The 26547-nt window shown below is 38.4% G+C and overlaps 1 long non-coding RNA gene across 1 annotated transcript; it reads right to left on the bottom strand.

Annotated features, from left to right (window-relative positions):
* Positions 1 to 226: 226 nt before the first annotated feature.
* LOC127059354 (uncharacterized) lies at positions 227 to 15737 on the bottom strand. Its single transcript, XR_007777044.1, has 3 exons — positions 15500 to 15737; positions 3612 to 3662; positions 227 to 264 (listed from the first exon to the last, which is right to left on the bottom strand). It is a non-coding gene; the product is annotated as an uncharacterized LOC127059354 (long non-coding RNA).
* Positions 15738 to 26547: the final 10810 nt, after the last annotated feature.

The raw sequence follows: 26547 nt of genomic DNA, 5'->3' as shown, positions 1-26547 counted from the left end.
CCACGCCACTCAGGAAGGGACAGGCTCAGAACCTGGCTCTGCTGGAAGGACATCGGTTCTGGCAAGGGGTAGGAGCACACACATCATTGTCATGGGAAAAATGAACTGCCAGCTGTCCCACATCTGACCATCTGCAAACAGGTTTCCAAATGCATAACCGTGGGTGCAATTACAAAGGAACAGCCACAGGAGCCACCTTCAGCACCACAAGCACTGTCTACTTGTCCTTGCTCCCAAAAAGGAAGGTAAAAAATGCACATATTTCTAGAAGAGAAAAGTAGACAAGATCCTTCAGGGTTTTTAAGTCTATCCATTTATTCTCCTTACCCACGTTCTTTCCTCTCTTGCCCCTTCCTGCCCCTCCCCCCACAAGAACAAAGGTTTTACTGTGGAAAGTTTAAAACAAATTAAACTTTGGAGAAGCTATAAGTCATTGAAAACAGTATTTTATAATGGAAATTGCCAGGTAATTTTACCTAGAGCCATTTCTGCTTCAGCTGCCTGTAATAACTATGATGAGCTGGAGTATGTATTCAGACCCTGGAGTGACAGGAGCAGCTAGGATGGACTGCATAGCTTTTGGGAAAGGCATTAATCAGGAAGTTCCAGCCATGTGGTCTGTGGAGCACTTGCCTGTCATCCACAAATAGCTGCTTGATTATGTGATGCTGAACCTCCTCATTTCCAACTGCTAAAGTGCACTAGAGGTTTCCTAATATTTGTCTCAACATACACCAGCCACCACAGAAAGACATATTAGTATAATGTTTTGGATGAAGGGGAAGCTGGAGTCTTCACCAGTGGAAGAGAAGCATGTCTGCAAGACAAGCTCTCTCAGAGGATACAATCTCTGCTATACACTGGTGGGGAGCCTTGTTGGACCATGAAATTCCCTGGTATTTGTAGAATATTTATAGAAGAGGAAACCTTTCCCCCATCCTTCTGTTTCTCCCTAGCCTTGCAGCCAGTGGTTTACTGCATCAGAAGGGAAACAGCAGAGTCATTCCCTGTGATCCCTAGGCCTTACTTATTTCTGGGAGTCCTCCACATCAGTGTGTCGTCAACATTATTATCTTACTGAATCCAAAACACATCTCTGAACCAATGAAGAAGAGACTAAATTATATCTCAGCCAAAACCAGGACAACAGGCATTGAGAAACCTCCTTCTATCTTTTTCAATCGCAATTTTTAAAAAAAATCCTTCAGGGTCTTGCTCAACTTTATCTGAAAAACTTCTCCAAGAAAAAGAATTGCACTAAAAGAAGTTCCTCCTTCACTCTGCATATTCATTGCAGTTTCAATACAGGCACTTTATTGTAAACATAGACAAGAGAGAAAGGGAAACAGAAAAGCAGAACTAGCTATGATCTCATCCACATCCATGCACTGAAGGGAACTGTACAGGGCAGAGCTGAGACAAGGGGGGCAGAAAAACAAAGAAGCAGTAACTCCTCAGGCTATCTCAAACAGACAGCTATGCACAAGCTCACCACAAATTTAGGACTTCCCAAACCAGGACGAAATTATTTGCTCTCATTTACAGTATTGTCTGCCTTTGCAGGACACACTGCAGTTTCTACACAAATAATGTTCATTTATGGAGTGTTACTCTGAGTTACAGAGAGCCTCTCTGTGTTCGGAAGATCATTTTGTTTCCAAACATGGAGGAGGAGAAGGAGAACCTGTGATCTTCCTCTTTAAAGCATATCTGCCAGGGATGGTCAGAAAAGGAAAACAGGAAGAGAAAACAGCCATCAGTGCAAAGCAGCTGAATGAACCCAACTACAGATATTTAGATATTTGGCATTGCCCAAGTCAAAAAAATTCCAGAAATACCTATATACACACAGAGAAATTTAATATAAAATATCTGTAGCAATACATGAGTATTTTCAAAATACATCTATATCTACGTGTTTACACACAAATTTCTGTGGATACGTGTACATAGTAAAAATTTAGCAACAATTGCAATTTTGGATATATTTTTTTTATCACATATATTATATGGTATCAAAATATACATAAAAATTAAACCTAAAATCAAGCTTTTGTACCTGAACTAATTCCAACATTGCAGTATTTATCAAACATGGTTTTTGGAAATAATTACTAAACAGAATGTAAGTTAAGCAAATATTTTTACCAATACACTAAAAAGGAACTTCCTACTAAGAGGATTAAAACATTTTTATACCAGGAAGACTTCTGCTTAAAATTTGCGAGCAAGCAATTTCTAATTTTTTTTATTCAATAATTCCAGAATAATGTTTTCAATAGCCTGACAATGGATAAGGAATTTATTAACACATTTTGAACTGCAGAAAAAAACATTAAGAACACAAAGTCAAACACCCAAAATGTGGCAACATAAAAAAACAAACAGATGGTTAATCAGAAATCAAAGCCTTGACACTGATGTTTCAGAGACATTACCCATTGAATTCAGAGTGAGGATTCCTCAAGCTGCAAGAAGTTTCTTATTTTCAGCTGAGAGCCCTCTTAAGTGGCAAATGGAAATCAAAAAACAAAGACATGCTATTTTGTTATGTTTCAATAAAATCAGCATCTGCTTGCCAGCTACAAACCAGAAATCCTTCATTTACATGAGTTGCATAGGAGCAGGCTTGTTTTTCTTCTCTGCATGGCAGCAAAGAGGCAGAGTCTGGAAGCCAGAGGCCTATGTCAGCAACTGTGGGTTTGGCTTTGTTTCCAAGTCTCTCCTCAAATCAAAGATAACTTAAAGCCAATTCCAGTCTTTATTGGATTGCTATAGGTTAAAAGCTTTATATTTCACTATTTAATTACTGTTGTTATTATTTTTAACCAACTCCTTTTTTTTTCTGGTAGAAAACAGTGATTGAAAGATTTCCTCTGAAGTACCTTTTGATGTCTCAAGGTCTGGATTCCCCATCTCTAATTTCAGACACTTGCCTAAAGGACTAAGTACTCTACTTTCAGTCAGTGCATACTCTCTTCCTTTTGAGTGATTTTGAAATATCTTCTGTCAATTGCAGATAAAACTTTGTGTGACTATATATAACTCCATTGTCCCGTTTTGGGTGGGATGAAACTAAAAGCAAGATTTTTATGTCAAGATTTCCAGGTTTTTGTGTTCCAAATAAATCCTAGTTCTAACTGAAGGATGAGAAGAATAATCATGACTGTTGTGTTTTGGCATTTCTTTGTTTGGGTTTTTTTAAAGTTTTTTGAATTTTGCCTCAGCCATATATTTCTCTCAACATCTCAAAAGAGTCAGGAATGTTCTCATGAATTTTACTTCTAACCAGATCCAGGGATGATTGCTCTACCCACATACAGCAAAGATTGCTCTACAAGGTAGCCTCATGATGATACCTAACTAAATGCTTTATTTCAGTAAGACCATCTCCAATGCAAGTAAATAATTGCAGCATTTCAAATACCTGTCTTGGCCCAGCAGCTTAGAGCAAACTATGGTGCCATGAGTCATATTTTATTCCAGGTCAGCGTACCTGTCTTTCTGTGATGGATCCTCTAGACACTGCAAGGCATAACTGAGAAAAGATTTGAATAAATTGTAAGCCATAATACTTGTCTATCAGAGTAGAAAAGGCTGATGAAACCTACCTGGACTGGCATCCAAACCAAAGAGTTCACATCTGCTCCAATGGCGTGAATCTCAAAAGAAGGATAACAAATGCTCAGTTATTGGATCTGAGTGAAAAAGGGTGTCTGCAAACAGCACCAGAAGAACAAAACATCTGCAAGGAAATCAAATCATTCACTGGATCTCACAAAAATATTTCATAAAGAAATTCAGATTTATGCTAATTTTTGCTTAAAAGTTTTCTTAGTCTGACTGCAGCCACTTTTTCAATCACTGTATGAACAAGTTTGCATTCACTCATCACGTAAGATATAATTCCTAGTCCCAAAGGGAAACCCAGGAGACACACACTGTGTATTCCTCTATGCACACACTGTGTATTCCTCTATATGTATTTCTCTGTAAGCCTGCTCTGGCAGTCTCCAAGGCTACAGCTCACTGGTGGTCCTTCTGCCCACTCCACAGGTCTGGACCATAGAACCATAAAGATTGGAAAAGACCTCTAAGATCACCAAGTCCAATTGTCAACTCAGCAGCACCACCACCATGTTCACCACTAAACATATCCTCAAGTGCCATATCCACATGTCTTTTGAACACTTCTATGAATGGTGAGCCCACTGTTTCCCTGAGCAGTCTGTTCCAATGCTTTGGAATTCTTTTGGTGAAGACATTCTTTTAGATTCCCTAAAATCTAGTCTAAGCCTCCTTTGGTGCAAGTTGAGGCCCTTTCATCTCATTCTGTCACTTGTTACCTGGAAGTAGAGGCTCACCTCCACCTTGCAAAAACCTCCTTTCAGTCAGCTGTGGTGATAAAGTCTTCCCTGTGCCTCCTTTTCTCCAGCAGAAACAGCACAGTCTCCTCAGCTGCTTCTCATAAGACTTGTGCTCCAAGAACAGATGGCTGTCCATATCTCTCATGGAAAAGTAGAAACAATGACAAGGAGCAGCTCTGTGGAACGAGCTGGGGAAGGGATGCCACAAGAAGATGTGGATGCAGAAGCGGCGTGAAAGTGTGGGTGGGCAGCCCAGCCAGGGCTCCCCAACACACCAATACACTCTGGAGAGAGGGAAGACCCCCAGATGGACTCTCATAGCACAGACTGAGCACTTAGGGCTGCTCTCTGGTGCCCTCACTCTCATGACCTTCTCACATGTTTCTCTTCAGAGTCCTTGGGATCTTACAGAGATTTGGCAGTTATTCTTTTTTTTTTTCCTGTCTCCTTGCAGCACCTCCTCTTAACCTCCTGCCCTTGCTTCCTCCCTTAGGTCTGTCACTCTAATTACACCCTCAGAGGGGTCTTTCCCCTCCTCTTATGAGCTTATTATGCAGTCTCTCGGGATTTCCATTTTCTTCTCAACAAGACAGACCATATGTAAAACAATCTATTAAGTGCTGTCACCAGACCAGCTGTTTCCAAGTTTCCTTCCTATGCTGTAAACTTGCAGAGGGTCCCACATGCAATGCATTTATGATCTGTTCATCCCTACTTCAGAAGGGGACTGTTCTCAGACAAATATTCCTTTAAGATGATACCATAAGTTAACAGTAACAATTAAAAAGCCAACCAAATTTAAAAAAGAAAAAAATCCACTCAAGTTTCTTTCCATATGCCAGTTAAAAGAAGCATTTATTTGCTGTGGGTGCCTATTTCCAATTTTGCGGCTATTGCATAGATGTTTTGTATATAACCTCAGCTCTCTGCTTTGCATTTGCAACATCCTGGGAGATGACTTACACAGTGGCTCTAGCCATGAGTTATACGTGCCTGCCCAATTACCAGGATTAGGACTCTCTAGGGACATTGCAGAACACACATCACAGGTTAGACATGTCTGTCTACAAGACTTAGGCACAACAATACACTGGCCTCAGCATGGCAGAATGATCTGCATCAAATCCTCTCAGCGTTCTTTGCCTACTCCTTCCACTAACAGAATTTTTCATACTTCTCTGTACAGGGATATTCAAATTCCATATAAAATCATCACTGCCTACTCGAGTTTTCAAAAGGACCCATCAGTAGGTGTTGCAAGCAAATACAAAGCAAGATGGATGCTTGGCATCCTCAGATTTATAGCTATATCATTTTTGCATAGAAGCAATGGCAGAAGTGGAAGGAGAAATTATTCCAACCTTAGTTCCAGTACAGACCTCCTATAGCAAGCTTGATCAATTACAGCTAATTGAAAACACTAATCTATTCCATTCAGCTAACTGGCTAAAATAAAAAAGGCATGTGGTGTTCATTTTAATGCTCATTAAAAATGAAACCTTTTAAATTTAAAAAAATTAAATATTAGAACAAATTACTGATCCAAACAGCAGTGTTTGAAACTACCCATTTCCAGATCTCTTTAAGTGATTCTGTGGAAAGAAGTAGAAAACATGGACCTGGTTAGTCATTATGATTGTAAAACATTTCCAGTTTTTTTTATTGTTAATGTCATGTCTAGAAGTTTAAAAAGGTTCAATCAGTGGCTGAATTTGGACTGACACTTTACAATAATTTTACTTTTTAAGTCAGAATATTAAGACTGGGTTTGCCATTCCCTGAGAGAGACAGAGACTCTGAGAAGTGGTAATTGAAGAAATAAAACAAAGCATAAAACCATACCACTTTCTATGTGAGAAGACATAAGGGAGCTTCCTTATTTTGGTCACTTCCCCTTCCCTCTTTCTCACCAACAGACATACACATATGCACAGTATACATACACCCCCAGACAGCTCCTGAGCATTTAATGCTCTGCTGAAAATCTTTCTTGCTGCTTTAATGAGCTGAATTCTCTTTGGAATGAAAGAGATTAAATAACAATTCCAGCAGAACAGAACAGTCAAGCCTGAGGCAGAAATGAATGGCCAGTGCAGGATTATGGTAAATAAATAAATAAACAGGGATGCAGAAGCAGTGTCAAATCAAAACTTTAATCAAAATATAGTTCTTGCATGCCCCTGTTTCCAGTTGGCCATTAAATTAGTTGAGTCCTGCTTGGACTCAGAGATCTCTTAAAGACTGCTCTGTAAGGTCAGGGATAAAAGTCTGACAAAACAGGAAATTTCACAAGAAAAAGGCTGATCACAGAAGTCTTTGCTTTACTCACTCACAAAAGAGGACAACAGAAAAGGATAAAAGACCAAAGTATTTAGGGAACAGATTGAAATAGAAGAGTACTAAAATTGAATTAACACTATAGCTTATTTAAATTTTTAGTGTTTAGAAATCACTATATTGCCTAGCACTATACAACACAGAGGAATTAGGGAACAGTTGGTTCTGTTTAATCAGGATTACATGAACTTTTTATTTCTATGTTTTATAATTCTTTAGTTCATGAGTGGGACCATTTATTTCTTTTCCAGTACCATTAGGGAAGGTGCTGCAGCACTACAAATACCAATAATGAGATCATGACTCCCACTAATCTGATCAGGGCTATCAAATCTGGTTCCCCAGCACAGAATGTAACCACACAGCAGAATTTAGACCATACCACAACTCCACCAAAAACAAACACCATCCACCCTATAATAAGCTTAAAGCCTTTCACATACAAAATAAGAAACCTCAAGAAAAGCAATGTCACAGAAAGGGGAAAGATTCCTACAATAGCAGGCAATTACTTTGGTGAAAATGTCTAGAGATCAAGAGGGTGCCTAGAGCTGCATCATTACAGCTGCACCACTTAGGCTGATGTTTTCAGACTGCTCCTACTAGAGAAGATGATGGACTGGCTGGTAGAGCACCAGGAGAACTAGAGACCCCAGTAACTGCAAGCACCAGAAAGTGCTCAAAACCAGAACAAAACAAAACTAAACAAAATAAAGCAAAACAACGCCAAGCAAAAACTCTTGTCAATTTTATAGAAAATATTTTAGCCATTAGTTTAACATTGTGTACGTGAGAAAGACATATCACTGACTCATCTGAGACTGAAAATGAAGCAAAGAAAATATCCAGAAGTCAACATAAGGAATAAGCAAAACAGAGCAGGAAGGATGGCCCTTGTAGATGGCTACTGGATAGCAAGTGTCAGTGTTTGTCAGCAAATCACATGAGCTAATGCAAAATCTACATCCATGCCTCCCCTGAAGGCATGAATAAATCCAAACACCAAAGTCCTAAATGTGTCATGGAGTTGATTATGGAAAATTGCATTAAATGTTCAAAAGAATTCCCTCCATGTTGAGAGCAACCACCTAATGCTACTGGTGCTATATGACTATTATTCATACTTTAAAGGCCATATAAATAGATTGGTGTGGCCATATAAATGGTTTGATGGGGCAGAAATTCAATAATCTTATACTTCAGTGATCCTTCCTCTGAATCTAAACTCCTGAGAAGTGAGAAACACTGCTTTAGTCTGTAATCTGGGACAAAAAAAAAAAAAAATCAAGGAATTCCACTTACAATTTCCAGAAGCTGTATTTTGATTCAAACAAACAAAAAAAAATCCCAAACAAGCAAAAAACCCCACAACCTTGAAGAACATATAAACATATGCAAGAATCCATGCCTCACAATGTCCTTGGTCTAACCAAAAAGTAAAAATCAGGATACATATCCTTTTATTTACAATAAACTCATCAGAGATGAATAGTATGATTTGAAACTTTTATTATTTGCAATCAGTCTGCATCCAGATCCTTCAGATGCATCTGAAAACAGTTTAAAGTTTCTGGTATGTACCACCAAGAATGCTGCCCATGAAAATGTATTTCTTCTTTATCAGTACAGATAATGATTCAGCCTAACAAGTGATGCAGTTTGGAAAGTCACAGTTAAAAAACAAAACAAAACAAAACCCCACAAAACAAAACCAAAGTTTACTGGCAAGTTTCTGGAGAGGAAAAAGAGAAAAAAAAATTCAGAAGGGTAAGACTCCTCTGATTCCAATATGTAAGCTGCTAAACCTATGGAGGAAGTACAAAGAGTATAAAAAAAGTGGGAAAACCAGCACATGACCCCAAGTAAATGAAAAAGCCCTCCTACAAATATGCTTATGATGGACAGAATAAAAGTTGCATGAATGACACAAAATCATATCATGGACCTACAGACATTGCAGTTACATTTAGGGAAAAGTTTTCCAATTAAAAGCACAGTGAAGTAATGGAATAGAATGCACAGTCTAGATGCTAAAAGGTTGCATCTATAAGTGTAAACATCTGTTAACTTGTTTAAAAGCCAACTTAATTAAATTAGCACAAATCCCTCTGTGGCATTTCATCGAGTTAAACTAAAATCATAGATTCCTTGGACTGGAAGAGGTCTCAAGAGGTCTAGTCCATTCCCAGTCCACAGGCAGGATCAGCTCATCTCACATCATCCCTGACAGATGTTTATCTATCCTGTTTTTAAAAGACCACCAAGGATGGAGAGTTTATAACATCTTTAGACAATTCCTTTACAACGAGATTTTTGCTAATCTACCCAGCACAATATTATACAGCCATAGCAAACTAGGGGCATTCACAGTCAGACACCAAGATGATAAAAAGCAATATATTAAGCCATGATGATTACTTTGAATCATGTGAACATATATCATCTCTTAACAAATTATTGTGCATCAACTGACAGATGGTAATGAGACAAGTGCACACACCACCTATCATAAGTGTGAAATGAAATAAAATGTGAAGTTTTTTACTTCTATTTGCCAGGGGCTAAAACCATGCATGTGATAAATTACCCTTCCTCAATTGGCAGGCAGTTAAGTCAGGATAAATCTATATTTCCTGTATGTTTAAATGTTATTTACATAGTTTAATTTAAATATTGTTGTTTGAGAAGAACATTCTTCTAGTTAGTGTGTTACACTTTCCTTTTCCTGCCTATTTGCATGACTAAGTCTGGGGAACCTAACTAGGCTTTGATAAAGATACAGAAAAAATACCTCCAACCAAAAATAGCAGATAACACTCCTTGACTTTTCCAAAAATACTTCCCACACATTTGACACAGTCACCAGTCCCAGCAAATTAACATCTGTTCTTACCTCTGCATTTAGGAGAGAAAAAGTTGTGCTGGAGAATTATGGAACCTTAGAATAGCCCAGGTTGAAAAGGACCTTGAAAGATTACTTCATCAACCTTCTGTGGAAAAGTGTTCCTAGATGAAAATATCTGGTACCTGCTCAACAGCACATTGAAAATCTCTGGCAAAGGGGGCTCTACCACATCTCTGGGGAGGTCATTCCTGAGGCTGTTCTCCCTGTAAAAAATTCCTTTTGTACATGAACATGAAAGCACTCTTCCCCCCAAGCATCTTTCTCTGGAGTTTAATTGTAGCTCAATTTGCAGCTGCATTAGTGCAGCACAACAGGAGTGCTGCTACCATGCATTGTGCTGGCTACAGAATAACATTAAAAGCATTTTAAATATTTGTTGTGTTGAGCAAAGGCTCTTGCCCCCTCTTGCCTCTTCAGTTGACAGCTGTCCACACTCCTAATGCCCACATTTCCCTCTGCTCAACATTTTTGGATGAGAATATAAGCATACAAGACATTTTTCATTTCATTGAAGTGTACTGCCGAAGACAACTCCAGAGACAATCCTGGAAAGTGTCATTGTCCTAGAAAGTCAATATTCTTTTGATTGATTTTAAGGTATCTCAAAAAGTCATTAATTCCTCTCCCTTAAAAATGGAATTATGATATCTTTTGCTTCTTCACACTATCAAAAAAAAATCTTTCAAAATAATGATCAGTAATGATACTGATTTTAGAGAAGGACACCTGGACACATATTACATTAGTAGGTGGTGAACTATAACTCCAAGGAATCAGTAAAGAAAGTCTTATTTTCCTCCAGAAGACTAAGTTATAAAATTAATATTTTACCAATACTTTCACTTTTACAAGTCTTTTAACATTCCACTTTCACTGAGATATAAATTCTAAAAATTAGGATAATAAATCTACTGTGCAAAAGAATAAGATGAAAAAGTTATTAGAATATTTTATACTTTTGAACTACTTAGTAAACAATTTTTAAGAAACTTTCAGAATATTAAAATTCTGTTCTCAAGTTAAAAAATATAATCTTCTAATTTCAGAATTTAAAAAGTTGCATTAAAGTAGAAACATGGTTTTTTTATGTTGTAAATGTCTTTTCATTCAGATCACACATTTTGAGGGGTAAGATAGAAAGACTGGTGTTTTACAGAAACACCTTAGGCAATTGCACTGGATGTTCATCAATGCTAACAATACCATTCAAATCCATATAATAGGAACTTTGCCAGAGTTTGGTGGGGACATTTTCCTCTATTAAATAATTTGTATCTGACAGCAGTTGGATACAGAATCTTTGACAAAAACAAACCCCAAACATCTACCAGGTTCATGAATTGAATACAAAACATGGAGTTTGCCTTGGTTTTTCAGAACTGAAGTGAATTTGAAATTTTTGAGCTCTAGAGCAAAACATATTAGCATTAATGAGCCATGCATTTGTAATGTTCATGAGGTAACACACAAAGACTAACATGGTGAAGCTTTAAGCTGCAGATAAGTGCTCCCAAGTCTCTCATTATCTGAACATCTGGATACACATCTCTTAATCAACTGAAAATCTGTTTTAACAATCTGTCACTGGGTTGCACGTTTGTGATTTTTTCTGAAGACTGGAAATCATCAGAACTAATCCAAGCAATAATGCCCAGAAATGCAGAAGGTGGATATTTCGGCAGGCCAGCAGCAGGGGGAACTACCAGGTAAAAGACCAAAGGAATGCAGAAAGGACCAGTTTAAAGTCAGGTAGATGGGAGATATACTTTTGGGTTTGTGAACTAATGTGTTTCTGTGTTGAAACTAGGTGGTGACCTTTTAATTGTCACCACCTAGTTTCAACACAGAAACACATTTCTGGATTCTCATTCCAAACAAACTCTAAAACATAAATCCCTTGTACTCAAGTAAGGTATCTTACTTTATGTTTAAGATTGTGTTTCATGAAGATTGCATTTTTCTCTTTATGTCACATTAAAATGTAAAAACTTGTTAGTAATTAATTTGAACTGACTTAAGTGATTTAAACATCCTGCTTTATGGCTGTTCTAGAGCAGTAAAAGAAGTACAATACATTCCAATGGGAGGTATAGATTAAATTGAGAAGGTTTTATTGTCAATGCACACCACAAGCCTGGCCATTTTATGTAAGCTTCTGGAAGACAAAATCTCTGTTCCCCAGCAGAAGTAGAGTCCTCACACAAATGAGGACTAGATTTATTGGCTAGGTTGCACTTTGGTGGGAATTAACATCATCTCAGTCCAAGTCTGAACTTGATTCTCTATGTATTTACTGTGGGATCACATGGAATAGTTATTACATTGACCTTCCTGCTTGCTGATGTTTACCAGAAATTCTGGCCTTTTGCCTTTTATCATCTCTCTTATAATAGGGACATTCCAGAAAATCATATCAGACTGTGAATCTTGTGAAGAGCAACTAATTTGACAGACCCTTATTTGAACATAAGCTGGTGTTGTCACCTTTTCAGTAGCTTTTATTTTTATGTGACCTGTGTCAATAAGCAGATTCAAAACAGAATTTCTAAAGAAATACTAATTTTGCACAAAATAAAATACTAAAGATTTCACTCTTAGACATATATGAAAAAAATCCAAGAATTCTAGAAAAAAACCCCAACAGAGCAACCCTTTTTCCCTTATGGTTTTTTTTTTGTTTGTTTTTTTGTTTTTTGGTTTTTTTTTGGTTTTTTTTTTTTTACAGCCATAAAGGCTTTCTGGCTTTCCCAATGGAATAAAAACATGTCCCCTGAAAAGCTACTCACTTCTCTGAGTTATTATTAGGGTAGCCTATTCATTTACTGCTCCTCTATGTGTGGATAATCAGTGTTATATACCCAAAATTGCATGTATTCCCATATTTTCCAGTTCACAGAAAGGTCCAAGCCACCACTTCATTCACAGTCATCCGTTATTCCCCTTCCATATGACAGCACGAGCAGGAGATGGGGAAGTTAAATTAGCCTAAACCCAGCTGTTTTGATAAGAACTACTGGGGATGTCTGCACTTTCAAACAAGCTCTCTACTTTCTTCAGTCAATATGTCACAGCTCTAATGCAGATTATCACGTGAGCTATCTCCAGAAGAACAAAGAGGTTGTTCTTTATACAGAGGTTTCATTGCTTCACAGAGCATTTCCTTCTGTTCCACAATCTCCTTGAGCTCCCTTTGCTATCAACAGCTTTTCAGACTAGTGAAGCAGAAAAAGAAATTTAGGAGCCAGAACACCAGGTTCATAACATTCGCTGACCACTCTTCTCTCCCCATTTCCCAAGATCCTTAAGAATGAAACAAAATTATATTTTTTGGACCCAAAAGCAATGAATGATCAGAGTACTTTAAAAGAATCTCCTGGGAAACATCTGTAAAATAATAGGAAAACAATTGCCTTATTCCATTTTTATTTCTTTTCCTTTAAAAGAAAAACCTTATTTTATGAAGATATGAACATAACTAAAAGAACTTTCAGCTGCTTCACTTTATCTAAGACATCTGCATCTGGTGAAGTACGTTCTGGTTGACAGAGCAAAGAAATACATATGCTTTTGGTTGTAAGAGTAAGGCATATTGATATCTTGTTGTCCTGCTGTATCAAAAAATACAATGTAAGCTACAAGCTTTCATTGTATTTTTCACATATCTTTAAGAAAACAAACAAAAAAAACCCAAACACAAAACACAAACACAAAAGCTTCCTGAATTTGTGCTTTTTTTCTTTGAATTTAAGTGCTAAGATGGATTTTTTTTCTATAAATTACCTTGATCAAATTTGTGACATAAAACGATGTCTACAATGTCCCATGGTAAGGAGTTGGCAGAGTTATTGCTCATTTGGTGAATTATTCCCTCACCTGTAAAGTTCATTCAATGCTCCCAAACCACTCTAGTGTGCAGGTCCCTGAACTGTTATTCCCAGATCATCCTCCTCATAGTGCTTATGTGACAAAATGTGACATGCTTACACCTCTATGGCCTTTTGTCATTTCCCTCCAGGATGAAGTCCTGGGATCCAGACCTGGCCACCCTTGTCTCCCTCTTCCTTTTCCAGCCATGACAAATAGTTTTGAACTAAACAATATGAGACGTATCTTTAAAAGAGAAAACAAAAGAAAGTATTTCCTAATTAGAAGAAACACTGATTTATAGAACATTTTGTACTTTCACTTTAAGTCTACTAGCCTTTGTTTGCTTTTCCCCAGGCCTCCCTGAGAAACACTGAAGTAATGCTTTTGTAGCCTATTTTTGGCCCAAATCCTATTCCCAGGCACCAAAACAGATCGGCCTAGAGGCGAGCACAGAACACTCAGGATTTAGAAAGTTTCTTCATTCCCTTTGTTTTAAATTTGACTGGATCAAAATTCAGCTTCTATTTTATTCTTTGGTGTCTGCAAGTACTTCTGTGACTGCCTTCACACAGCCCTTAAGATTTTAAATCCTTGGGTGTCATCAGCAAATTGTGATGCTTCACTACTACTCAAACAAGTTACTAAGATGTTAAGCACTGTATTTCCTAGAACACAGTCCTGAAATATTCCAATAAAATTCTGAATTTTTCACAGTTTTCCAGCTTTTAAAATATTTCTATCGTTGTAAGGGCATTATCTCTTGTATTGCAGGAACTTTGGCTCTTTAATTTTCAGCAGCATTAAGAAAGCCACATAAGATGTATTAGCCAAATCTCCTTTGTATGTTCATGACTTCTGCTGTAAGTTCTTTAAAAAGTCCAAGCATTTGAATGTTCTGTTTACAAATACCATTTTTGCCTTTTACTAGTAGCCTGCTCACAGAGAGAACTTTCAGCAACATAAATTGAACCCAGACCTTTCTTAGCCAAAAATTAAATGTCTTTTGACTTCATCAGTTTAGTTGGAGTTGTAAGAAAAGAGCAGTTTAATTGGTGTTTATATAATAAAAGGGACAAGGTGCTGGCAGCTGGTCCATGTAGGGTATTTGACTGAATGAGCAGCTCTCATGCTGCAGCCACTTTCATTTGGTCTTGATTTTGTATTTCCAGTCCCATGTCAATACAAAGATACAAAACCTCATTCACACCTTTGATTGCTGCCCACAGCTTCTTATAGATAAAGTCTCAAAGATGTAAAAGGAGTATATGATTGACCTAATGACAACTAAAGACAAAGCACCACTGAGAGAATTTTTCAAGAAAGAATAAATGGAAATCAGCCTTTCTTGGCTTCCTTGATGACAATGACATTCAAATACAGTCATCAGGATGCTAACAAAATTATAATTTGGAAACAAAAACTCAATCAAAATAAAAGGGGAATACAAGCAAAGTGGGAATCAGAGACTGGAAAATTATCATGTGAGATGCAAGAATCCTCCTCACTGAGTGACTGGAAGCCTGAATAGCCCTAAATAAGCTATTCATCCCCTATGCAATCCATAATATTTTGTTGCTCTGACTTTTTTAAAAGGTCTCAACTGGAATTTCTTTAGTGAAAAAGATTATTTACATATAAATAAAAAGAATGCACTTGGAAAAAAATAGTCACAGTTCTGTGTAAGTCCCCAAAAAGAAAACTGATGTGGCTTTATGTCCCAGAAGGAGCAGTTTATGTTTCTACTAAGAGATCATCACACCAGTCAAAGCATGAAATGTAAACTTGGCTGACCTACTTTTGAATAGTTACTCATCCTGGAATGTGTTCCTTAGTAGCCTTCCTTATTCCTAGTAAAAGCCAGCGAAATATATTAAATACAAATCACTGGCATGATAATTAGTCTGTTGTCTCAGAACATTTCTGCTACTTGCATTCTGCAGCAGAGAATTTGGCACTCTGCTTTCCTCACCCCAAATCACTAGTTGCCTTTATTTCCTTCAGGTGTACAAGCAGTGTAACTTACCACTTTGGCTGTATCTCCCAGAGAGAAGAAATCCTGGAACAGCTCCTTTAATTCTCTTCAGCATTATTTTTTAGTAGAAGGAAAATGCAATGTTTGAAAGTTGAAAATTCAAATAACTTTATGATTCCCAGGATTTTACTTCTACCCCAAATGGAAAATATTCCCCAGTGCTGATCTAAACTGAGGATACCCAGCTTTTGGAGATGACAGCAGCAAGAGGTGTTATTCAGCTTCCTCAGCCATGTTAAACCCCAGCCATCCATCCTAACTGCAGCACCTCTGTTGTTAATGGTCAGCAGGGAGGTCTGTGGTCAGCTAAAGGCTCACAGAGACCAGATCAGCCTGACTGTCCTGCTCTGCTCTGGGATATGGTGAGGTTGGATGTCAATAAGGGGCTCTCTTTCATCCCACCACAATCCCACCTTCCTGAGTTTCTTCCTACGCCCTAAATCCTATTCTTCATCCCCTCAAGGTCTCACAGATCTTCTCTGCCACCTTTGCTCTGCTGGGGAGTTTTTAGCTGGCTTTACTCTCAGTGATTGCAAAGTTTGGATTTTTGTAGTTCCAGCCTTTTGGTAGTTCCAGTTCTGTGCATCCCAGTCCTGCGTTTTTCTGCTTCCCTGCACATATGTTTCAGGTGATGAAAGCTCTAATAAGGTCAAAACTCGATATAATATCATTGAAAGGAGTGATAATAGGTTTTCTTTCTATGTTCTTCCTTTTTTATCAGCCCACCTATGATATTGTTAGTTGTACATTAACTGCTTGCTACATGAAGCAGAAATGAAACATCTGGCAGTAGATTTAATGCAGTATTTTTAAACTGAGAAATTCTACACTACCAATCTGCCCACTGAATTCAAATGACAGAAGAGTATGTATTTATCAAGAAGGGTACATAGATGCTTGTGTAGATGTCTGAAAAAGATAAGCTTCTCTTCAAATTACATGTTACTGTTATGGGGACTAAAAGCAACCATGAATAGTGGCTTCCCAGGGGTGTGGAAGAAATGAAGAATACACCTGCAAGAGTCTGTGAAGAATACAGTTTTACCAGTGTCAAGTTTTAGTAAAACTTAATGATACAAAAATTGTAAACTGTCCACTGAAGACAAGAAAGTCACAAGATCTAATATATCCATCAGTAGCTAAATTCATGAAATTATTATATTGGAAATCAGCTGAAATGATAAACAACTATTGAAATGAAATTGCTTTGAAATTAAGGGGGGAACCCACCCTAAAAATTATTAAAAGTTGCATTCTGTTAGCTCTTTTTTTGCATCTTTCAAATTCCAATAGTCCCATAGTCCAGATTCAGTCTAGTAAAAGCTGACCAAGGTCAAATAAGCAGGTTCTGCTCAGTGTGGTAATTCTATAATGTATTCAAGAGATGCCCTACACACCTCAGAGGAATCACTTTCTGATGTACAATGTCATAAATAAAAAACATAGTTCATCCTGTAAAAATATGTTCCAAGCATTATCTCTTGCATTTGTTTATTGTGTTACTGTAGTTTTGTGCTCTCAAGCCATAAGATTTCTTATGCATGCACAGCTACATAAACCAGCCCTACACACAAAGTAAAATTTTAAATACTGATAAAATCATAATTTCAATATTTTAAGTCATGACCAAAACCCATTCAATCAGTCAAGCTTCCTAAAGTACAGCAAAGGAGTGTCTCAGCAACAGAAAATTTTGAAGAAGGCAGAAAACCAGAACTTTTCCAGCGCTATAAATTAAATAAAAGAAATCTCATTCATGGAAAGATGTGACTATGAGTGGCAAACACTGACAAGCCTCAGACATTATTGTTGTTTGCACAGAAGACACATTTGGCATCAGGAAATACAGAATACAAGTTTCCTTGCTATTGCTGCTGTTGCATTTCTGCCTGCCTTGGTTTTTTTGCCATTCAGTCTCCTCTGGACTTTGTTCCTCATGCTGACTTTCAGACTGTTTAATAATACTGATTTCCATTGTTTCTAATTGCTAGATGTGAAACAGAAGACACCATTCAAAGAGAAGGGACAACTTTCACCCTCAGCTTAGCATCATATCATTGCATTACACAGTATTGCTCTTATCAAGGAAAGGAAAAATGAACAGTAGAAGAGCAGCAAAAGAGCTTGTTGCTACTACTATGGAGTCCAAGTAGATGGAAAATATACAGTGTAAGAGAGAAATGCTTTCTCTTGGTGGTTAAGATAAGCTTGCCATATTTCATGATTTGTTAGTGGCAGCCAAAAGTTAAGGGTTATCCAAAGTTATTCAAGCCTGAGTAAGTTAACCAAGCTGTTAACAGGGCACTATGCAGAATTAAAAAAAAAGGGAGGGCAGGTGGGGAGCAGCAGGAGGAGGAAGAAAACCGCTTATTTGTGTAAATTCATTAATTGGACAAAACTCATTCATTGTTCCACTAGATTTTGCCAATATCTTCAGGCCTTCTTCTAGAGAACAGACAGTATCTTGCCCTGCAGGTCTAGCACAACCAGAAAAAATAAGGGGTTGAACAGCCTGAGAGGTAAAAGAGCTGGGGACTGTGGGGACTGCAGGGTGCAAAAATTCAGCACACCTCTGCAAGAGCATCTGCCAGCAAGAATACTTCCAGGGGCACAATGGAAAGAAGAAAACTCCTTCAGATGCACTGGCAGCACTCCCTCACCACTGAGCCCACGTTGGCACAGATCAATGCAGAGCAACTTCACTGTCTTGTGACAAATTATGTCAAGGCCTTTTATTTTGCTAATGAGTTCTGTATGTCTGTTTTAGTAACTTTAGCTGCTGTGCTGAAATGGAAATTTTGTTTCTCAATTACTGTTAATTTTTACTTGGAACACCTCTGCCAGCACTTTTGATCCAGGTAGAAAGAGGCAACCACTCTAAAGGGTGACCTCAATCTATCAGGAAACCAGCTTATTTTTAGACTGTGATTGTTAGCTGTGCAAATGATATGGCAAGTTGAGCTTGCAGTTTCCCAAAGAATCAATCAGAGAATCATGCAGTAGCAAAGCAGCATAATGTTAAGACATTCCCTTGGCAACAAGATGACTACCAAACTAAAAGGCAAAGAAACAAACACATGTACAGAAAAAAAATCTCTGGTGTATGCTCTCATCCAGCTTTAAAACAGAGAAATAATTTAAAAGTCTGGGCATTAAGAAGAATAGTCACCTGTAGTAAGCAACAGCCCTGTGAAGTAAAATGCTTAGGTAATATAGCAGCAGTACACCAGCAGGCAGCACAAAGTCACTCCAATGAAGACATTATGTAAGATATTCAGGGGCAAAATGCCACCTCCAGTACATCTCTAAACTCAGCTATGAAGAGCATGACTCCTATGCTTGAGTTATGGCTACTAAACCTGGCTTACTCAGAGGTCACACATGACCACAGTCCCCACTTCCTCCTGCTGCTGCCATGAGCCCTCAGTGAACTGCAAGGTGAACCACAGATAAAACGTGCTGCTTGTCATGTCTCAAGAGGAGAAAGCCTGGACCTTAAGGTTTAGCTGCATTAACTCTTACAAGAGTAATACAATTCCTTTCTTCACACCCTAATTTTTCCTGGTGTTTAAACATGAGGGAACTCCCCATATCAGCACTCAGGGCTCAGAGGTGTGGATGACCTCTGATGGTTTCTCCTCCAGGGGCACAGTACATGAGCTCCCAAAGAACTATTCCTTCTCTCCTCAGCCTGATGAGATTTATCCTTCAGGTCACTGTCTTGGAAAGTGTCAGAGAAGAGAGAGCAGCAGGATACTGTAAAGACCCAATTCTACATCAGTCTGTGATAAACCTATGGTGCCAGTACAATTGTCCTCCTGGGCCACTGACATTTTTGTTCCCTAAAGAGCAGAAATAACCTACAAAGAATAAATAAATGGAAAGAAACACATATCATCACATTTCCTAGATCTTTGTTTTTGCACACATCTTCTTGCCCACTGATGGGCAAGGATCCCCTAAGGATACCTGCTTCCTACCACAGGGGTGAAACACAGTGTCTGTTAGGACAACCAAGGAGCATTCTTCTTTCAAGGAAGGTAGCAGCAGTACCATTCCCAAATCACATTGTACTGTCAGAGTAGCATTGGAAAAATTTCATCTTTGTTGCTTGTTTCCCCTACTTTTTGCACTTGTTAGCTAGATGGGGAAATCAGTTTCCCACAACATCAGCAAGCTATTCATTAGGCAATTTAAATACAGGCTGGTGCAGCAGACAATGCAGGAGCTGTGCAACCAGCAGCAGTGTTTATAGCACCTGAGTCATGGGCTAAAATAAGTTTCAAGGAAGGAAGCCACAAAGGCTTTATGATAAATGCCCTACACAGACACACGTTAAAAAAAAAAAAAAAGTATCCTGTTCAGCTAAGTTGAACAGTGAGTTGGCACCAACCTGATCCTGGAGTAGTGGTATTTGTTCCACAACAGGATGGCGTCTCAAGGACAAATCTTTCCTGATGTCAGTGGAAAGAGAGACAAATGGAGAAAAATTCTCTGCCTCTGCTTTCTCCTGTTCATTCTTAAGCATTCAAAAGCTGTTGAAATAAAACTTTTCTGATTTTCTTATCTGCACTACCTAAACCTAATTTTTTCCTCCACACCTGATTTTATGGAATGACTTCACAACCATATGGGGCCACAGCACAGCCTAGGCTCACCCAGCTGCATAAACTCTGTTACTAAGGAAAATGGATGCTAAAGTCTCAAAGAGAAAAAGAAATTATAATAGCAAGCTACAGCACAACCCAAAGTCTGAGAGGTATCCTCACTAACAGCATGAGTCCAGCTCCATAGGTATATATTGTCTGCAGTTCTGTGGTCCATAGCTCACAGTTCTTCCTCCTGAGTTCTCTCTGTTGCTTTGAGCTCTATCCTACATGTGCTGAAGTCTATAATGAATAAAGGATATATCTCAGCTCTTGCTTTCACCATTGCCCTCATAAATTACTGCATGGAACTGCATGTCCTGCTAAAGCCTGTAATAGAAAAAAAAGAAGAAAATGAAGAAAATAAAAATAAAGAAAAATAAAGAAAATAAACAGAAAGAAAATTAGAAAATAAAGAAGAAATTATGCAAAGGGACAGTAAAAATAATAGTGAATGATACAGCTCTCTTCCAACATCTATATCCACACAAAGCAAGGGAACATTTCTTCTTCTGACTGTGCTGTCTTAGGGATTAAGACAGAACTTCCTGTATGGAAGTTCTGGCTCTGTTACAGTCTATGCCCTTAGACCATTTTACCATCAGTGCAGACTATCTGTTCACACCCCAGCTGAGTCTGAGTGCAAACTAATGCTCCTGTTGCACATACTACCAGGAGAGCATGCCCCCAGCTTGAGGGCAGATAGGCTAATCTGTCTGTATTTGTGAAAATTCTTTTATTGAAAGGAAGTTGTCCCATTATTTAATTATCTTGGTAAATGAATCCACTCTTCCCATCTTCCAGTTTCACGCTATGAAGCAAGACTACGCCATTCATTGTCAGACAGAGAAAGCAATGAGGAAAATTATATCAAATAGGAAAGTTGGGGTCACAAAACATGTTATTAAAACCCCAAACAAACAGCAACCCAGCTATAGAACTGGGCAATACAAAGTATTATGCTTGGTCTCTCTGCTTCTCTGAAAGCTAATTCTTTGCTGGCACATCTTGTGTAACTTGTTGGTAATTTAAATTTTTCTGAATTGTAATATTATTCTGACATTGACAGATGTCAAGTCATGTTGTTAAAATCTAGTCATATTTGTTGAGCTGTATACAAAACAATCCAGTTGCATGAAGTAATTCAGGTGTGAATTGGAAAAGGCACAGAATTAACCACTGCCTGATAGCTTTTCTCAAGGAAGTTCACAAAGATATCAAAGCTCTGCTGGATTTCCAACAGGCTATAGAGATATGTCCCTGCCACAGTAACAATTATTTCTGCTTTTTGGAGGTGTTATTTATAATAAAGGTGCATTATTCAGTTACACTTTTTTATTCCAATTCTTGCTTCCAAAATTTTATTTCTTTTCCTCAGTAAAACCTGCATAGGCATGACAATGTTGCATTTCGTCTTTAGACGTGCAAGTGCATTGTTTGAAACTCCTGGAAATATTACAAGGAGAAAGCAGTAAGTCAGAGTAACATAAAGGTTTGAAGAATGTATATTTTTCTAATTTCAACAAGGCCTTTTAAATAACAAAAAGATGTTCTCACCATAAATTGCCATCTGCTATTTTTAAAGTGACTGTATGTTTTCCCTGACTGTGTCAGGATTTAGGTAGGTAGCACAAATACCACAAAGGCTTATTTTACCCTGGACAGCAGAACACTCAAGCAGTAATTAGTTTAATTTTTATTTAATTACACTAATTAGCTTAATTTTTCTTACCCGTAGACTCACTACTTGAATCACATCCTTGGGCTTCTGTTTTCATACTCCATACCTAAATGCTGCCACAGCTTAGTCAGAAACTAAGTGATCTGTGCACATTGCTGACAAACCAGTGTGGATTCTAGGAAATACACAAGTCAGCTTGGATGTCCTGGCTCATGGATTATGCCTGCATGGCCTAGGGCACTTTTGCAGAATTTTTATTGTCTCAGCAAACAAAAACAAAGAAAAATGTAATCTTCCTAAGGAATAAACAACAGCTTTGCTACCAGTGCCTTTCAAATCAGGGTTCCAGAAAAGCCTGTAAAGTCCTTGAACAAAACATCAACCTCAGAGTGCACAAAAATTCATCCTGCCTGGTAAAAAAATTTCTTGAACAAAACAAAACACAAACTCCTCCTCCAATATAGCCAAAGCTCTTGTTGTTAAATATACATGTATATTAAACTTTTTTTGTTTCCCAGCCTCAGTAAGGCAAACTTTCAGTACTGACAAGTACAGAATTAGATTTGCCTGAAACAGCACCTGCGTGTTACTAGAAGCAATGAGTACCAGAGGCATCACATAAAAGTTGTGATCTTATACAGGAGGGATCAAAAAGTCATCTTATACAGGAGGGATCTTCTCTGACCACTTTTGGAAAGCTGAACATGTCCCAAGGGGAAATATTCAGACAAGCTAAAAAAAAACCAGTGCTTATTGCAGTTCTTAAAACATGCTCCCTAGTCTGTGCAAAAGCACACAGGGTCTCTGTGCTGAAGGATATTCAGTGTCTGAAGGATATTCAAAAATGCTTTGGCATGGAGAGCACTACCTACACAATCAGGAGGGAAACTGCAGATATATCAGCAACATCTGAACTCCCAGGAGCCAAAATCAGGTCCATATAAATTTTCATACCCATGCAGCTTGGGTTATCCCAGTTGATACAAAACCATGATCAGGGGAGGTAGAGATGACAAACAAGTGGTAAGGGCTCTCATCCAGGCATGAAATGGAAACACTGTCTTCACATTCTGCCAGCCTGAAGAGACTCAGGCTCATAACACATTTTTCAACAGACCTTCCTGGGACCAGCATATGCTTTTGATGGCTGATGCATTTTCTGATCTTTTTTATAAGCAATCAGCCAGAGCTTAGCCCTGGACTTGAGGGTCACTCCACCAGAAGGCTGCAATGTGGTAGACTCTGCTCCATAGAAGTTACTGTGCCCACTGGAAAAGGGTAATTCCAAACTCTGCTTCCTTCAACTTTTGAGGTTTTTGGCTTTGGATTTACCTCTCTTATGGAAAATGCATATCTAATCCTAGAAACAAAACCTTTCAAAAGCTGTATGTCCTGGCTGAGCTGCCTAGCCAAGGGAGTTCAGGGGACTTCCAGAGAATAAGAACTACCTAGAGGCATGAGACACCTGTCTGTGAACTTCAGTCAACACAATTAGTGAGGATCAAGGAGCACAGCAATCCTGACCCAACTGTCATATTCCCCATCCATCTGCCTACAACACCTTAAACAGGAAGTCTGAACCTTCTCCAAAGACCTTCACTGAGCACAGCCACTGTAGGGTTTACTCTGAGGGGTTTTTTTTGTTTACCTGTACTGTTAGTGTTACAACTGCTGAGAAGAAATGTCTTTTCTCTTTTGTCAGATCAAACTAGACTCAAATTGCAAAACTTTCCTTCTTGTAAAAGAAAAGATGTCTCACCAGATACAAGCTTTGCCAAGTGAAAATGCACTGAACTCCAGCCCCTGCTGCCATCTACAGAGTGAGGGTCTAGACATGCAGCCAGCATGAATGACAGTCAAGAAAGTGAATTCCACATGGTGGAATTCACTGTTCCATCCCAGGCTTAACGGGGTGCTACACAAACACAAGGACACGACTCCTTGTTTGCAGTGAGAAGCCACCAGAAACCACAAGGTGTTTAACCTCTGAAAAAACAAGCCCCACTGCAGGTATCAAAATCTGAAACTGGCTTCACCTAATCAGACATTTGGCATTACTGGAATCCATCAGTATATCAAGTATATCATTGTTTCCAGAGTAATTCTCTAGGAAGGATATGCTCCTAATTTTCTCATTTCCAACAGCACAGTTAATAGTTGCTGGTACCAGCAGAATCCATCAATTTGCTCCACAGCCTGTTTCACTCTTTATTAATATTGACACTTTCTGGCAAAACTCCTTTCCAAGGATTTAGGACTTCAAATCTGGTGAATTTATAAGTGAAGAGATCAAGAAATTCATGGATAAAAAAATATCCCCTAAAATCTTGCCAAATGTACTATGGGATTCCCTAAATGCTTACTTGACAAAAAGAGATTCATTTAAATTTTCCTCACTAAGAGTCAAAAGAAATAATAACACTGGGAGATATTAAAAGAACAGTTGAAAAATAAATTAAAAAAATCTCTTTGAGGCTAGCATTACCAATGAAAATCCTAGCATGCCAATCAATTTGATATTTAAATTACATAAGGTCAATCATCTCACAGCAACCTTCTTGACAAAATAACTGTTCTATAGACTGATGTGGAAATAGGAACTAATAAGTAACTGTATGTTCAGATTACAAGAAATGGTTAGGCCTAGTAATAAAAGAATGAAATAACAGATGAGTCCAAGTCATTAAAAAATAGTCTTCAAATATAGTATCAGAATCCATTTCATGTACAGGTTTATTTTTTTGAAAATTGAAAAAAAAAAGGCTCTAATTTTTTGGCTCTGATTTATGATTAAGGAATGCATCCAGATATTTCTATTGGAAGAATAACTTTAAACTAAAATCTATTCTTTTTTGTACCAACTTCTGTTGACATATATAATACTTTAAACATACAATGTTTAGAATTTTAAATACAATTCATTGACAGGAAGTAAACTGATCACAGAGATCCCCACCTATCAGACCCTCTAAATTAACCTCAGTAGAATTTCCCTAAGATTTTGATAAGGTTTGAAGCTCTGTAATAGTAAAGACTGACAGTCCCATTGTGACTTGGTTCTGCTTCAAAGCAGAAGCAGTTTTACTAAATTACTCTGAGTAGGCTTTTAATTACATTTTGATGAAAGGCCAGTTACAAGAGCATAAGGTGTGCATAATGGTATGTATTACCTGTCTGCCTTAACTCAAAGACCCTCTTTATAGCGAGAGCTGCAAACAGAACTCAAATTTACAGTGCATTTTGAGATGCTGACCTACACATTTGGGCAGACATGCAGAGACTAAAATAAGCTCTAGGCAAGAATCCTGGAGGAAAAAAAAAGAAAAATATGATCAAGTATCTTCACAGATTTCTAAGGCTGAGTCTGCCTTCTAGGCAGAAGTGCCCACATATTCTAACTTGAACAAACTGTCCATTTACTATAATGTGCTTCAGAATAAACATTTCCTTGAAAAGCTCCAACGTCAACTCACACAGGTGGCAGACACTGACATTGCTCACACCCGGCACTGCCAGAGGTAAATTCCTTACTTCCAGTACTGAAGTTTGGCTTTTGCCTAACATTTCAGAGGAGGTTGGGAAGGATAGGGCTTGGAGAAGAACTTCTGGTTTCAGCCCACGGCAGGTCAAATTGGGCAGGAACCCAGATTCTCTCCAAATCATAATTAATTTTTCACTGCCTGTCTTTGTCCCAGTGTTAATGTCAAACCTTTCACATTTTAATAGCACATGGTTTACATTGGTCAGAAAAACCACACAAGACTTATCAACCCTCCTCTTCTTCTCCCTCCTCCTCCCGTCATCCCAGCTGTAATCAGTCCTGTAATTGATCCTGACAGCAATTGACTGGGACAAAATTTTTGATCTTTCTACCCCTTACTAAAACCTGCCCTAGATCATTTCCATGGCATATGGCCACAACTTTCAGTGTCTGCAATGTCATTGTCCATGAACATTACAGTCACACTGACAATGTTTCAACAGGCCACAGTGCCCCAGCACTAAGAGTCATACAGATATATAGATTTATCCACCTCCAAATCTGTCTGTCCCCAAAGGTCTGCACCTTGCACTTGCTGTATTGCTTCCAGAAATAAGCTCAAAATCAACATTACAGTTTTAGCTGGCCAAAATTGTCAGGGAAAAAAAACAAACAGCTTTAATTGGGCAGTCAGTGCATGATGGCCAAGTGTGACAGCCAGCAACGCCAGTAGGAATGCAGCTCCAGGTTCATAAGTCAAATTCAGCATCCCTGCCATAGCTTCAAAGTTGCAATGAGCAGCTCAGATCTCCATGCCAATGCTTGACTTTCTCAATAGTCATGAAGATGTTGGGATCTCACTTCACAGAATCACACAATCATTACTTGGGCAAGACCTCTTGACCTAAGATCAAGCCCAACCATCAACCCAGCTCTGCTATGTCCTCCACCAAAACACGTCCCCAGGTGCCACTTTTATGTATTTTTTAAATACCTGCAGGGATGGTGACTCCTCCATTTCCCCAGGCAGTCTATTCCAATGGTTCAAAACCCTTTCAGTGAAGGGATTTTTCCTAATATCCAATCTAAATCTTCTGTGGCAACTTGAGACCATTTCCTCTTGTTCTATCTCTTTCTGCCTGGGAGAAGAAACAAACCTCCACCTGGCTACACCCTCCTTTCAGGGAGTTGCACAGAGTGATAAACTCCCCCCAGGCCTCCTTTTCTCCAG

The sequence above is a fragment of the Serinus canaria genome, chromosome 3 (genome assembly GCF_022539315.1).
Source record: "Serinus canaria isolate serCan28SL12 chromosome 3, serCan2020, whole genome shotgun sequence".
NCBI lineage: Eukaryota > Metazoa > Chordata > Aves > Passeriformes > Fringillidae > Serinus > Serinus canaria.
This window is presented reverse-complemented; position numbering and strand designations above follow the sequence as displayed.